We start from the raw sequence: 16,272 nt of genomic DNA, 5'->3' as shown, positions 1-16,272 counted from the left end.
CACTTTACAATGCAACAAATAGGAATAGGTTCCCATGGCAGTGAGGAAGGAAGGGAGGGAGAGAGGCTGGGACTAGGGAAGGGGCGGAGGAAGGGGCGCCACTTCTGGGGCTTCACAAGACAGCAAAGCAGAGGGAACAGAGTGGCACTCACCCAAGCCCCAGCTGCAGTGGCCCAAGGAACAGTTGGCACAAGCTGCTTGCAGCCACTGGGCTGCACTGTGCTTTGCCTGTCCCCACTCACCTCTGTTCCTGGGCTGCACCATGCCCTGGTGCAGGCAGTTCATGTTGACTGCTTCCAGGGCCTCTACAGCAAGGGCTGGAGTGAGTGCTGCACCCTGCACCACCCAGGGCTCTGCTTGTCCACACTCTCCCCAGCCCATACTGGAGCGGCCTGGGAGCAGTTGACACCAGCTGCCTGCACCATGCCATGGCATAGCCCAGGAGCTGTGGTGAGCCCAGGTTTGGGGGGACAGGCAGAGCATGGTGCAGCCCAGCAGCTGCATGCAGCTGGTACTGGCTACTCCCAGGGCTGCTGCTGCTGGGGCTGGTGTGAGTGGGGCCATGATCCTTTCCCCTCCCCCCACAGACATACCTGCTTTGGGGGGGGGGCATCTATGCTGATTGCATAAGAGCAAATTTACCTTGTATATAATGAATTATGGGACTAAATATGCTCATCGCATAAGAACGAATTCGCATATAAAGAACCTGCATAAATCAAGGGAAACCTGTAGTTGATGGGAACAAATCAATGTGGTGCAAGGTTACCAGTGGAGTCCCCCAGGGCTCAGTGCTTGGGCTGGTACTCTTCAATAACTTCACTGATGATCTAGATTTGGGCATCAGATGTGGACTGGCAAAGTTCGTAGACGACACTAAATGATGGGGGAAGGCGGTCACACTACAGGACAGGCTGGGGATACAGGCTGACCTGGATACACTTACAGAGTGGGTGGACCAAAACCTGATGGCATTCAATGTAGAGAAGTGCAGGGTACTATACCTTGGGAGAAAAAAACAGCACCATACTTATAGGCTCAGCAGTACAAGACTTGAGGGTCTTGATTGACCACGATGAACATGAGCCACCAATGCGATGCCATGGCCAGCAAACCAAACCAAACTCTGGCATGCATTCAGTGATGCCTCTCAAGCAAAACCAGAAATGTTAACCTCCCACTTTACTTGGCCTTAATGAGGCTGCAGTTGGAGTACTGCATCCAGTTTTGGGTCCCCCACTTCAGGAGGGATGTGGATAAGCTTGAAAAAGTCCAAAGGAGAGCTACCCATATGATCAAAGGTCAAGAGAGCAATCCTTATGAGGAAAGCCTGAAGGACATGGGACTCTTCAGCCCAGTGAAGAGAAGGCTTGGGGGGACTTGGTGGCTGCCTATAAGTATATAGGGGGTGTGCATCAGGATCTGGGAGAACAGTTGTTCGCCAGGACTCCCCAAGGTATAACTAGGCCTAAAAGCCACAAACTTCTAGAAGGCCAATTCAGACTCAATATAAGGAAAACTTCTTTCCAGTCTGAGTGTCCAAGGTCTGGAACAGACACCCCCCCCCGAGGTGGTACAAGCACCTACTCTGGATATATTCAAAAAGCATTTGGATGTTTATCTTGCTGGGATCATTTGATCCCTGCAGACTTCCTGCCTCTGGCAGGGGGGCTGGACTCAATGATCTCATGAGGACCCTTCCAGCCTCTAATATCTGTGAAATCTATGAAATGTGGAGAGCAGCTGGGTCTGGCTGATAAGTTTGTTGCGGGGGGAGGGAGTGGGGCTGGGGCTGCCGAGCCAGAGCATGGTGCGGCATTATATGTACTGCACTTGCTGCTGCACACCACTGTACACACCACATGCCACCGCTGCATGCACACCAGGAGGGCATGTGGGGGGGGTGGGACTGGGGCTGCACTGGGCTCTTCCTGCTGGGGGCTGGTCCAGGTTGTGCTCCAGGCAGGTGGTGGTGGTCCTGGGAGGGGGACTACAGGAGGGGCTGCAGCCACCCCAGTATCTGCCGTAGCCCCTGCCCCCAATCCCCCTTCCTAGCACAACAAAGCACAACACCCCTTCAGGGAACAGCCCAGCACTATCCTGGCCCCAGCCCACAGCAGCCCATAGCCCGGCATGACCATGTGCAGATCTAAGGGCACATGACCCCGCTCGTGGCCTCCTAGGGTGCGTGCAGCAGTCAGAGCCGGCACCCCCCAGATAAGCTGCTTGCTTCACCCCAGCTGGGCGCCCCAGCCCCATTCCCTCCCTCACCATGGGGGCCTACAGGATTTCATAGACATCATAGATTTCATAGACATCAGGGCTGGAAGGGACTTCAGGAGATCATCGAGTCCAGCCCCCTGCCCAAAGGGCAGGAAGTCAGCTGGGGTCATAGGATCCCAGCAAGATAAGCATCCAATTTACTCTTGAAGGTGTTCAATGTAGGTGCTTGAGCCACCTCCACTGGCAGACTGTTCCAGACCTTGGGGGCTCAGACAGTAAAGAAATTCTTCCTTATGTCCAGCCTGAAACGGTCTTGCAGGAGTTTGTGACCATTCGACCTCATCATCCCTTGGGGCGCTCTGGTGAACAAACGTTCCCCCAGATCCTGGTGGTCACCCCTGATAAACTTATAGGTGGCCATCAGATCACCCCTGAGCCTACACTTTTCCAGGCTAAAGAGTCTCATGTCTCTCAGCCTATCATCGTAAGATCTGTTTTCCTGACCTTGGATCATGTGCGTGGCTCTCCTCTGAACTCTCTCAAGCTTCTCCACATCCTTTTTGAATTGTGGACCCCAAAACTGGACACAGTACTCCAGCTGCAGCCTCACCAAGGCCGAGTACAAGGGGAGAATGACGTCCCGGGATTTGCTCGAGAAGCATCTATGGAGCATCGTATTGCAGGCTCATGTTCATCTTGTGGTCAATGATGACAGGGCTATGGGTTGGGGGCTGCAGCCACTCCAAAATTTGCCAAAACCCCTCCCAGGACCTGCCCCACTTCATGTGCAAATTAGGGTACATGCCCCCCATGCCCTCCTGGGGTGCACATAGTGACAAGAGCCACCCCTCCCATGCAGCTCAGTCCCACACTCCACCCCAGCTGTGCAGTGCCTGCCCCTGCCCCAGCCCCAGCCCCAGCCGCACTCCCTCCTATGCTGTGGGGGCCTATGGGAGTGGTTCTATGGGGGGGGGGCTGCAGCCACTCTAGAATTCACCATAGCGCCCCTGAACGCCCTTCCAAGCACTGCCACCAACCACCCAGAATGCAGCCTGGTCCAGCCCCCTGCCAGGAAGAGCCCAGCACAGCAGTCTGCAGCAGCAGCCCAACAACAGATGGTGTGGACAGGGATGGTCTGCAAAGTAGGTGGACCAAAACCTGATGCCATTCAATGTAGAGAAGTGCAGGGTACTACACCTTGGGATAAAAAAACAGCATCATACTTATAGGCTTGTCAGTACTACTCTCGCTAGCACCATGACCGACAGAGGCACTACTTCACTGTCAGGGTGGCTAGCAGCTGGCCAAGCCTATAAGGATGCTGCAGGTTTTTCCTCCCAAGGTGGAGAACCTTGCATTTTTCAGTGTTAAACACCATCATGTAAGAGAGAGGGTGCTCCTAGATGGTGTGGCAGTACTGCATAAAGGTCAAGGCCTTGCGGACACAGTGGGTGGCTATGACTAACCACAATACTCATTCTGCTTGTACCCATAAGACCATAGTCTTCATGCAGCAGCTAACCCAGATTTTAGTGCCCTGGGATCCAAGCTGCATCCCTGTAGCCAGGTGCAGCTAGTTGCCATCGTTGATGGGCAGGCCTGTGCTGAGCCAGCAGCCTTGCCAACCCTGGCCACATGGTAACTCCTCCATTGGGGGGAGGATCTGCCAGCCCACACCCCTGCCTAGGACCCTGCTCCCCTCCCTGACTGGTATGGCTGCCCTCCCCTGGCCACAGGTTGCCCCCCCACAAAGCATACAGAGAGGCAGGCCACAGCTTGAAACTTTATTTAGCAGCTCATGTCCCTACAGTTGGGTGGCCACGGGCCTCTTACACCCTGAGAAAGGCATTGGTAGTGTTGGTGATGTCCTCCTCAGCAGCAGGGGAGCAAAGACATGTAGCACTGCCCCAGGCAGCCCTCCAGGCAGTGGTGCAGGTTGCAGGGCAGGCTGGACTTGCCCCATGGGCCATTGTAGCTCAGGGTCCCAAACCAGGAGTGAAGGTGTGTCCAGGGCACCAGGAGGATCATTATCAGCAGGGTATAGTGGCTTTGGCACCCCTCAGCCTGCACAAACAGCTCATCACACACCACCTGGGGCACATGCAGCAGTGGTGCGGAGTGGAGATGGCTTAAAGGCACCTGCCTGGAGTGGCCCCCAGCATGGAGGGTGGAGCCATGGCCAGCCCCTGTCCCTGGTTGTCCTGGAGCCCTTCACACCACAAGCCCAGGCACTGTGGGCTGGGCAGCAGTAGGGAAGCATTAGGCCTGTGAAGTGGGGATGGTGGGTTAGGAAGCCATGGGAGCAGATACTGCCAGAAGCCTGGCTTGGCCCATGCTGGGAAGAGGGCAGGGGAGGCAGGTTGCCTGAGGCCAGCACCCAGTGTCCTGCTAGCCTCAGGGGAGCAAGCGGGGATAGGGGGCTTAGCTGGCAGCCACCTGGGCCAGGGCCTGCCTGGGCAGACTTACCATGGTCCCTGGGCACCTGTGCACAGCCAACCCCTGATCTGAGACTAGGCACCACACAGCCCCTGGTGCAGAGCATCTTATCTCTGAAATATTGCAAACTTTCACAAAATGCTTCTGTCTCTTGTCTCTGTAGGGCCAACATCTGGATATGGGGAATAGCTACAGCCCCGGTGGGGATGCAGCCTCCATCATGCCGCAACCCACCACCAGATCCTGCTGCATGTGCTGGTTGTGCCAGCAGCAGGCACACACTTGAACTTGCTTGCTCCAGCAGCTGGTGAAGCTGGCTGAGGGGCAGGAGGCATGGGCTATGTCCTGCTGGGTGGAGAACATTGCCTAGGAGAGGGTGTTTTGGGCCAAGGTCCTGGCTGTGAAGTGGGAGCACCTGTGGGTTCTGTACTAGCAGATTGCAATGGACTGCTGGGCAGCGGAGCCTGTGGACACTGACTGTCAGGTCCTGGACACTGTCTTGGGCCTGGCTGTCATGTACGTGTACCTACTGCACAACCCCTGTTGCTGGCCCTGCAGGCCTCCCAGTAGTCATCCCCTGCCCTGGGTCCCCTTCCATCCACCCAGGCCCAGCTCCACCACTCACCCTGAGACCATGCATCCAAAGACCCAGAGGTTCCAGATGCAGCACTGGCCACCATCACCCAGGGATGAATTTGACACCAACTGCAGTCTCTGCAGTCCCCAGACTGGCAGGGAAATAGCTCAAGACTGGGGTACAGGCTCCCCAGGGTCTGCCTTCTAGGTTCTACTATCCAACAGTGCCCTGGTTTGGCACTCGGACAGAGACTGAGACTGTTCTATATAGTTTTCACTTTGGGGAGAGGGTTTTTTATTGGTGGTTGGGGAGGGTGGTAGAGGGGCTCTGTTTGTTAGGGAGGGGCTCTATTTGTTGGGGAGGGATTGGGGAGTGGGATCTGTGTGTTGGGGAGGCAGGGGCAAGAGGGCTCTATATGATGAGGGGTGAAGGGGAGGGACAGGAGTGGAGGTTATAAGGGGAATTAAGCTGTTTGTTTCAACCTCCCATCTCAGAGGAAAGGCAGCAAAAAGGCACAGTGGCCCCCTTGGCTCTTCAAGGAACTGGCAGACCTCCTGCATCTGAAAAGAAAGGCCTACAAAGGATGGAGGACAGGATCCACCTCCAAGGAGGAATATTCTGCAGAGAGCAAACGAGTAAAGCCAAGGCTGCAACTGGACTCCAACTGGCTTCAAGTATCAAGGACAATAAAAAGCCCTTTTTTAGATATGTGGGGAGCTGGAGGAAAAGCAAGGGCAACATTGGACCCCTGCTAAACCAGATGGGACAGTTGACTACTGACATCCGGGAAAAAGCCAATTTGCTAAATGGGTATTTTTCATCGGTCTTTCACCTGTCCCATGGGATGCCCCTGCCTATTATGGGATGGGAAGGCCTGGGTGAGGGAGATTCCTTACCCTCCATCAATGCTGACCTTGTGAAGAAACACCTTGAGAGGCTGGATACCTTCAAATCAGCCAGCCCTTACAGCTTACACCCCAGAGTATGTAAGGATCCCTGCTGACTTCCTGCCCCTGGGGCAGGGGGCTGGACTCGATCCTCCAGGGTCCTTTCCAGCCCAAATGTCTATGAAATCTATGTTGAATAATATAGGACAGAGCTTTGAGGGACCTCACTGGTCACAGCACACCATCAACCACCACTCTCTGGGTCCGACCATGAGCCAATTCCCCAGTCAGTGGACTGTGGTGATGCCGAGGCCACAGTTGGCCAGTTTTACTAAAAGGTAATCATGGGATACCAGATTGAAGTCTTTTTTAAAGTCAAGATATATGACATCAATTTCTTCCCCCTTGTCCAGTTGATAGGTCACCTGGTCATACAAGGAAATAAGATTGGTCAAGCAAGATCTACCCACAACAAACCCATGCTGACTATCCCTCAGGAGTTTGCCATTGGCCAGTCTGTTGAGAATGGTCACTTTGATAATCTTTTCTAGGATCTTCCCCGGGATAGAGGTCAGGCTGATGGGCCTGTAGTTTGCTGGATCCACTTTCCTCCCTTTCTTGAAGACAGGCACCACATTGGCCTTCTTCCAGTCTTCGGGCACTTCACCAGAGCACCAAAAATTCTCAAAGATCTGTGTCAGGGGCTGAGCTATGATGCTTGCCAGCTCTTTAAGTACCTGTGGGTACTGCATCTACTTTTGAGCTCTACAATTCAAAAAAGATGTGAAGTTTGAGAGAGTCCAGAGGAGAGCCAAGTGCATGATCAGAGGTCAGGAAAACAGACCTTATGATGAGAGGCTGAGAGCTATGGGACTCTTCAGCCTAAAAAAGCACTGGCTCAGGGGTGATCTGGTGGTCACCTATAAGTTTATCAGGGATGCTCATCTGGATCTGGGGGAACATCTGTTCACCAGAGCACCCCAAAGGATGACAAGGTTGAACGGTCACAAACTCCTCCATGACCATTTGAGGCTGGACATAAGGAAGAGCTTCTTTACTGTCTGAGCCCCCAAGGTTTGGAATAAGCTGACGCCAGAGGTGGTTCAAGCACCTACTTTGAACACCTTCAAGAAACATTTGGATGTTTATCTTGCTGGGATCCTATGACCCCTGTTGACTCCCTGCCCCTGGGGCAGGGGGCTGGACTTGAAGATCCTTTGAGGTCCCTTTCAGCCCTAATGTCTTTGAAATCTATGAAGTTTATTAAACTTATGATTGTTTTATCTCTCAGGGTTTTTTTCCTTCAAAGTGATTACCCCATTAATAAGGCAGTTTTAGAAATAGTCTAGTTAATAGGCAATCAACTTCAAGTCTTTTGTACAGACATAAATGACTATACAAAAGATAGGGCTTTAAACTAAGATCACCAGGGGATAGGGAAACAGTTACTGGAGCATGCTTGAGGACTGGCACACAAGTAGGCTCCAAAGTTGGGGACCCTAGGAAAGCCACTCTTGCAAGAGCTGAAGGAATGGTTCTCTCTCAGTGTGACAGGAAATCAAGGGTCTCAGTTGGAGGACTCAGGTGCCAGGAGCATGGGAAACAAGCAGGAGGAGCTAACCCTTTCACTCTCCAGTGTGCATTATGATCTAGTAGAGATTATGGAGACCTGGTGGGACTTCTCCCATGATTGGAATGTAGCCATAGAGGGCTACACTATGCACAGAAGGGACTGAGTAGGGAAGAAAGGTGGAGGTGTAGCTGTTTATGTGAGGGGAACAGTACATCTCCTTGGAGGCCAGCATTGGCTCCAAAGAAGAACAGTTTGAAACCTGTGAGTTAAACTAGTTGGGGGGAGGGAGGCAGTGAGAGAGACCTAACTGTGTAGGTGTATACTACAGACCACCAAGCCAGGGGGAGGAGCTCGATCTGGAGTTCTCTCAAGAACTGACAGAGGCCGTGCATGCACAGGACATGATTGTCATGGGTTACTTCAATTACCCAGAAATCTCTTGCAAGGAATACTCAACTAAGTCAGATCGGTTGCACTGCTTCCTGACCTGTATCGAAGAAATCTACCTGACTCAGGGAGTGCATGGGCCACCCAGAAGTAACACTCTCTTAGACTTGGTCTTGGCCAAAGGAGATAATTTTGTGAACAACTTGAATATACAGCGTAGCCTGGGTGACAGAGACCACAAAACCATCATGTTCACTGTCTGTCACAAGGCAGGCAAATCAGGTAGCAGGGTTGAAGTTTTAGACTTCAGAAAAGTGAATTTCAACAGGCTTAGGGCAATAGTAAGGGGAAGAACTGCAGAACCAGGGACCGAATATGAAAGGAGTGCATGAAAAGTGGTTGTTCTTAGTTTCATAGTTTCTAGGGTCCGAAGGGACCTGAGCAGATCATCTAGTCCGACCCCTTGCCATGGCAGGAAAGAGTACTGGGGTCAAACAATCCCAGCACGATGTTCATCTAACCTCCTTTTAAAGACCCCCAGGGTAGGAGCCAGCACCACTTCTCTTGAAAGTTGGTTCCAGATCCTAGCTGCCCTGACCATGAAGTAGCGCCTCCTGATATCTAGCCTAAACCTACCCTCTGCCAGCTTGTGACCATTATTCCTGGTCACTCCTGGCAGTGCTTGGGGGAACAGGGACTCCTCCAGTGCCTGCTGATCCCCCCTGACTAGTTTGTAACAAGCCACTAGATCCCCCCTCAGCCTTCTCTTGTGGAGGCTGAACAGGTTCAGGTCCCATAGCCTCTCCTCATAGGGCCTGCCCTGCTGTCCCCTGATCATGTGAGTGGCCCTCCTCTGGACCCTCTCCATGTTGTCCACATCCCTCTTGAAGTGTGGCGCCCAGAACTGGATGCAGTACTCCAACTGTGGCCTCACCAGTGCTGCATAGAGGGGGAGGATCACGTCCTTGGACCTGCTCGAGATGCATCTGTGGATGCATGACTAGTTTCATAGTTTCATAGTTTGTAGGGTCAGAAGGGACCTGAGCAGATCATCTAGTCTGACCTGCTTCCATGGCAGGAACACCAGCTAGATGTTCATCTAACCTCCTCTTAAACACCCCCGGGGTAGGAGCCTGCACCACTTCTCTTGGAAGCTGGTTCCAGACCCTAGCCGCCCTGACTGTGAAGTAGCGCCTCCTGATATCTAACCTAAACCTACCCTCTGCCAGCTTGTGACCGTTATTCCTGGTCACTCCTGGCGGTGCTCGGGGAAACAGTGACTCCCTCAATGCCTGCTGATCCCCCCTGACTAGTTTATAACAGGCCACAAGATCCCCCGTCAGCCTTCTCTTTTGGAGGCTGAACAGGTTCAGGTCCTGCAGCCTGTCCTCATAGGGCCTGCCCTGTTGTCGCCTGATCATACGAGTGGCCCTCCTCTGGACCCTCTTGATGCCATCGACATCCCTCTTGAAGTGCGGCACCCAGAACTGGACGCAGTACTCCATCTGCGGCCTGACCAATGCCGCATGGAGGGGAAGGATCACCTCCTTGGACCTGCTCGAGATGCATCTGTGGATGCATGCCAAGGTGCGGTTGGCCTTCCTAACTGCCTCTCCACACTGCCGGCCCATGTTCATCTTGGAGTCAATGATCACTCCCAGATCCCTTTCCGCCTCCGTGCTGACAAGAGGGGAGTTCCCCAACCTGTAGTTATGGTGCTGGTTGTTCCTCCCGAGGTGCATCACCTTGCACTTGTCTGTGTTGAAACCCATTCTATTCTCGTCCGCCCACCCTTGTAACCTGTCTAGGTCAGATTGTAGCCTGTTGCATCCTTCCAATGTGCCCACATCCCCCCACATCTTAGTGTCATCAGCAAATTTGAACAGGGTGCTTTTTACCCCCTCGTCCAAATCGCTGATGAAGATGTTGAACAGTGCGGGCCCGAGGACCGAGCCCTGCAGAACCCCACTGCCCACGTCCTTCCAGGTTGAGAAGGACCCATCTACTACCACCCTCTGGGTGCGGCCCTCCAGCCAGTTGGCGACCCATTTGACTGTGTGGGTGTCTACACCACAGCCCCCCAGTTTCTTAATGAGAACAGGGTGAGAGACAGTGTCAGGAAAACAGATCTTACGATGACAGGCTGAGAGCCATGGGACTCTTTAGCCAGGAAAAGCACAGGCTCAGGGGTGATCTGATGGCCACCTATAAGTTTATCGGGGTGGCCACCAGGATCTGGGGGAACGTCTGTTCACCAGAGCGCCCCAAGGGATGACGAGGTCGAACGGTCACAAACTCCTGCAAGACCGTTTCAGGCTGGACATAAGGAAGAATTTCTTTACTGTCCGAGCCCCCAAGGTCTGGAACAGTCTGCCAGCGGAGGTGGTTCAAGAACCTACACTGAACACCTTCAAGAGTAAATTGGATGCTTATCTTGCTGGGATCCTATGACCCCAGCTGACTTCCTGCCCTTTGGGCAGGGGGCTGGACTCGATGATCTCCCGAGGTCCCTTCCAGCCCTAATGTCTATGAAATCTATGAAATCTGGTGCAAGGCACCAGACTTCCATGCGTGGACCCTGAGGTGGTGCAGGGTCACTTGGAAGAACTGGATGCCTTTAAGTCGGCAGGCCCGGATGAGCTCCATCCGAGGGTACTGAAGGCACTGGCCGACATCATTGCAGAGCCACTGGCGGGAATATTTGAACGCTCGTGGTGCACGGGTCAAGTCCCGGAGGACTGGAAAAGGGCCAATGTGGTTCCCATTTTCAAGAAGGGGAGGAAGGAGGACCCGGGCAACTATAGGCCAGTTAGTCTCACCTCCATCCTTGGCAAAGTCTTTGAAAAAATTATCAAGGCTCACATTTGTGAGAGCCCGGCAGGGCAAGTTATGCTGAGGGGAAACCAGCATGGGTTCGTGGCAGGCAGATCGTGCCTGACCAATCTAGTCTCTTTTTATGACCAGGTTACAAAACGCCTCGACGCAGGAGGAGGGGTGGATGTCGTATACTTGGACTTCAGGAAGGCCTTTGATACGGTATCCCACCCCATACTGGTGAACAAGTTAAGGGGCTGTGACTTGGATGACTGCACAGTCCAGTGGGTGGAGAATTGGCTGGAGGGCCGCACCCAGAGAGTCGTGGTGGATGGGTCGGTTTTGACCTGGAGGGGTGTGGGCAGTGGGGTCCCGCAGGGCTCGGTCCTTGGACCGATACTCTTTAATGTCTTCATCAGCGACTTGGATGAGGGAGTGAAATGTACTCTGTCCAAGTTTGCAGATGACACTAAGCTATGGGGCGAAGTGGACATGCCGGAGGGCAGGGAGCAGCTGCAAGCAGACCTGGACAGGTTAGACAAGTGGGCAGAAAACAACAGAATGCAGTTCAACAAGGAGAAATGCAAAGTGCTGCATCTAGGGAGGAAAAATGTCCAGCACACCTACAGCCTAGGAAATGACCTGCTGGGTGGCACGGAAGTGGAAAGGGATCTTGGAGTCCTAGTGGACTCCAAGATGAACATGAGTCGGCAGTGTGACGAAACCATCAGAAAAGCCAATGGCACTTTATCGTGCATCAGCAGATGCATGACAAATAGGTCCAAGGAGGTGATACTTCCCCTCTATCGGGCGCTGGTCAGACCGCAGCTGGAGTACTGCGTGCAATTCTGGGTGCCGCACTTCACGAAGGATGCGGATAATCTGGAGAGGGTCCAGAGAAGGGCCACTCGTATGGTTAAGGGCCTGCAGGCCAAGCCCTACGAGGAGAGACTAGAGAAACTGGACCTTTTCAGCCTCTGCAAGAGAAGGTTGAGAGGCGACCTGGTGGCTGCCTATAAGTTCATCAGGGGGGCACAGAAGGGAATTGGTGAGTATTTATTCACCAAGGCGCCCCCGGGGGTTACAAGAAATAATGGCCACAAGCTAGAAGAGAGCAGATTTAGATTGGATATTAGGAGGAACTTCTTCACAGTTCGAGTGTCCAAGGTCTGGAACGGGCTCCCAGGGGAGGTGGTGCTCTCCCCTAGCCTGGGGGTCTTCAAGCGAAGGCTAGATGTGTATCTAGCTGGGGTAATGTAGGCCCAGCACTCTTTCCTGCTTATGCAGGGGGTCGGACTCGATGATCTATTGAGGTCCCTTCCGACCCTAGCATCTATGAATCTATGAAAATCTATGAAAAGCCTTCCGGAAGTCCAGGACGACTATGTCCACTGCTACCCCTGCATCTAATGATCTGGTGATCTGATTGTAAAAGGCCACTAGGTTGGTCTGACAGGACCTGCCACTGATGAACCCATGTTGGTTGCCCCTAAGCAAAGAAATAGTTAAATATGTTGGCTTTGTCATCTGGTGTGGCGACCAAATTTCCTAACGTGTCCAGTAGGGACCCCACATTACCAAGAACCTTCTTTTTACCCCCTATGTATTTAAAGAAGGACTTCTTATTGTCCTTAATCTGGGAAGCTAGTCCTAGTTCCGTCTCTGCCTTGGCCTTCCTAACTGCCCCCCTACATCCCCGAGCAACTACAGAATAGCCCTCCCTGGTGATGACCCCTTCTTTCCACTGGGTATAAGCCTCCTTTTTAGCAAGGAGACAGTCCCGGATGCTTTTGGTGAGCCACAGAGGCTTGTGTGCTCTCCTGCTCCCTTTGATCCTCATTGGGATTACCTTCTTTTGGGCTTGGAGGATCGTCTCCTTAAGGAGTGACCACTCTCCTTGGACACCTGGCTCCCCATGCCCCTGGGACCTCAGCGCTTCTCCAACTATCCTCCTTAGCTCGTTGAAGTCTGCCCTCCTAAAATCCAGGGCCGCTGTCTTACTGCAGGCCTTTGCCACTTTGCGCTGGATGGTGAATTCCAGCAGGCGATGATCGCTGTCACCCAGGTGGTCAAGCACACGCAGCCCCCTCACCAGGTTGTCACCCGTGGCCAGCACTAGGTCCAACAAGGCATCCCCCCTGGTGGGGCGGTGCACCTCCTGGGTTAGATGGAGGTCCTGCACTCTGGCCAAGAACCTACGTGAGCATTCAGACCTCGCTGACTGCTCTTCCCAGCAGATGTCCGGGAAGTTCAGGTCCCCCATGACTACTATATCCCTAGCCTTCACTACCTCTGTGAGCTGACCCGAGAATCCCTGGTCAAGCTCTTCTCCCTGGTTGGGAGGTCTGTAGTAGACTCCCACCGTTAAGTCCCTTTCCCCTCGACTGCCTTGTACTCTAAGCCAAAGCACTTCAGAGTGCCCCTCCCCTGGCTCCTTGCTTATTAACGAGGATGTGTATTCCTCCTTAATATAGAGCGCCACGCCCCCACCCCTCTTTCCTATCCTGTCCCTCCTGTACAGCCTATAGCCCTTGACATTGACCGCCCAATCATGCGTTTCATCCCACCACGTTTCCGTAATCCCCACTATGTCCGGGCTGGTGTCAGCCAGCAGGAGGGTGAGTTCCTCCTGCTTATTGCCCATACTACGAGCATTTGTGTAGAGGCATTTGAGGCCTCCTGTGGGTGTATGTGCTGACCCCCTAGTCCCAGCGTTACCCTGGCCCCTCTCTCTTACCTGTTTGGTTGCTTCTCTCATCGGTCTGGGCTGGGCTGTAGTTGTGGGTGCTGTTTGGTCTGGCAGTCTGATATATCCTCCGCCCTCATCTTCCCCTTCCCCCGATGAGCCTAGTTTAAAGCCCGCCGGAGGAGGTCCGCCAACCTAGAAGAGAACACACGCTTACCTTTAGGGGAAAGGTGGAGCCCGTCCCACCCCAGCATGTCTCTTGTCGTGATGTGCCGGTCGTGGTTGAGGAAGCCAAAGCCCTCCTTGAAGCACCATTCCTGTAGCTGCCAGTTGGTCTCCGCGATGTTCATTTCATGTCGTCTGCCTCGTCCACTCACTGGGAGGATAGAGGAGAAAACCACCTGTGTGCCCATCTCCTTCAGCACGCACCCCAGAGCATGGTAGTCCTCCATCAGGCGGTCAGGGCTACTCCTGGCCGCATCGTTAGTGCCCACATGGACTAGGACCATAGGGTAATAATCGGTGGGCTGGATTACGGTCTGGAGCATCCCTTTCACGTCCTGAATCCTTGCTCCAGGTAGGCAGTATACCTCGTGTGCCGAGGGGTCCCGGCAACAGATAGGGCCCTCCGTACCTCTCAGGATGGAGCCACCAATGACGATCACGCGACACTTCTTCCTCCTGGCCTTCTTGCCTCCTTTGGCTTGCACGGGACGCGGTGTGCGTGGAGTTGCCTCCTCCCCGGTTTCGTCCTCTCCGTCCTCCTCCTCCAGGGCTGCCAGAGCTTCGTACCTGTTCTCCAGCCGGACTGTAGGAACTGGTGCTGCCACGTCTCAAGCATCCCTGGCACGGGAAGTGACCGTCTGCCACTTAGCAGTGGAGGGCTCATCTTGAGGTGCGTCCTCCTTGGTCATAGAACCCTGCAGGGAAAGAAAATAGCTATCAATTTCTTCCTCTGCCTCCCTGATTCCCCTCAGCCTGCTAACCTCCTCCTGGAGCTCCCTTACCTGCTCCTCCAGGGCCCTAAGGCGGGCGCCAGCAGGACAGGTGTGGGGGTCCCCAGTCCCTGCCCCCCCAGGCCTTGCTGGGCAGCTCCCGCAGGCCAGGGGGTTGGGGGATGCCAGCCCCCCTGTGGGCTCTGTCTGGGTGGAGGCCTCAGACAAGCCCCGGGAAGGCCACGCCCCCTGGGCAGGGGCCCTGGCAGCACTCCATGTCGACACCATCGTAGGAGTTCCTAGCTGAGTTCGGGTCCTCTGGCCCTCGCTAACAAGAGTCGGTCTCTCGGCCCCTCCTGCTCCCCCTCTAGCGCGAACGCCGGCGCAAACGCCAGCGCGCTCTTACAGACCGCGCCTGTTTGCGTGCTCTGTTTGCGCGGCTCCCTACCAGCTCAGCTAAGAGGGATCCGGGGGGCTTCCCCTCCGGATCCGGCTCAGCTGTGCCAGCCCCTCTGCCCCACTTACCTTAGGGGGATCAGCTGCTGCTGCCCCCGCTGCTGCTCCGCTTCTCTCGCCTCTGCTCCGGGTCCGGTAAGGGGGCACACGTGTGTGCAAGACACCTGTGTGCCTGTGTCCTAACTCTCCCCGCTGCTCCTTGCTCCCGAGTGCCGGAAGCTACGTCAAACCGCAGCTTTTAAAGGCTGCGGTTTGAATTTCCCGCCTATGATCTAACCACCAATCAGGCGCTCCGGACTTGCTGGAAGTGCCTGCCGGCGATCCCGCCCCCCTGCTCTCCCTCACTGGGGGGACCCGGTGCCTCCCAGAGGGATATCCCCGGGGGTGCTCCCTGGCTTGGGGGACAGTCCCCCCCTAGCCCACCCTGTTTTCGCGCTCTGTTTGCGCGGCTCGGGAGCGCGGCTCCCTACCGGCTCAGCTAAGAGGGATCCAGGGGGCTTCCCCTCTGGATCTGGCTCAGCTGCGTCGGCCCCTCTGCCCCACTTACCTTAGGGGGATCAGCAGCTGCGGTTGGCCTTCCTGACCATGTCCCCACACTGTCAGCCCATGTTCATCTTGGCATCAATGATGACTCCAAGATCCTTTTCCGCCTCTGTACTGATGAGAAGGGAGTTCCCCAGCCTCTAGGTATGGTGCCGGTTGTTCCTTCCCAGATGCATCACTTTGCACTTGGCGGTGTTGAATCCCATCCTATTCTCATCCTCCCACCCTTGTAACCTGTCTAGGTCCGATTGTAGCCTATTCCTCCCTTTTAGTGTGCCCACAGCCCCCCACATTTTAGTGTCATCAGCAAATTTGAACAAAGTGCTTTTTACCCCCTCGTCCAAGTCACTGATGAAGATGTTGAACAGTGCGGGCCCAAGAACCAAGCCCTGTGGAACCCCACTACCCACATCCCTCCAGGTTGGAAAAGACCCATTCACCACCACTCTCTGGGTGCAGCCCTCCAGCCAGTTGGCAACCTAATTGACTGTGTGGGTGTTGACACCACAGTCGCCCAGTTTCTTAATGAGAACAAGGTGACAGACAATGTCGAAGGCCTTCCAAAAGTCCAGGAAGACTATGTCCACTGCTACCCCTGCATCTAATGATCTGGTGATCTGATCATAGAAGGCCACCAGGTTGGTCTGACAGGACCTGCCACTGATGAACCTGTGTTGGTTGTCCCTAAACATGAAATCTGCTGGCCCCTCGTGGATGTGTGCCAGAATAATTTTCTCAAACAGCTTCCAAGGATC

The 16,272-nt window shown here is 54.3% G+C and overlaps 2 protein-coding genes across 3 annotated transcripts in view; one reads left to right on the top strand and one right to left on the bottom strand.

Annotated features, from left to right (window-relative positions):
• LOC149862913 (uncharacterized) overlaps positions 1 to 15,058 on the bottom strand; it is an 84,266-nt gene extending 69,208 nt beyond the window's left edge. Inside the window, exon 1 of the mRNA XM_090054480.1 lies at positions 15,044 to 15,058. The gene's annotated coding sequence lies outside the window, so the exon portion shown is untranslated. The remainder of the gene's footprint in view (positions 1 to 15,043) is intronic.
• DNER (delta/notch like EGF repeat containing) overlaps positions 1 to 16,272 on the top strand; it is a 352,845-nt gene that overhangs the window by 308,391 nt on the left and 28,182 nt on the right. The window lies entirely within an intron of this gene.

This window comes from Crocodylus siamensis, chromosome 6 (assembly GCF_052110815.1).
Source record: "Crocodylus siamensis isolate JL-2025a chromosome 6, ASM5211081v1, whole genome shotgun sequence".
NCBI classification, from domain to species: Eukaryota; Metazoa; Chordata; order Crocodylia; family Crocodylidae; genus Crocodylus; species Crocodylus siamensis.
The sequence above is the reverse complement of the archived record's forward strand: the minus strand, read 5'-3'. Positions and strand labels throughout refer to the sequence as shown.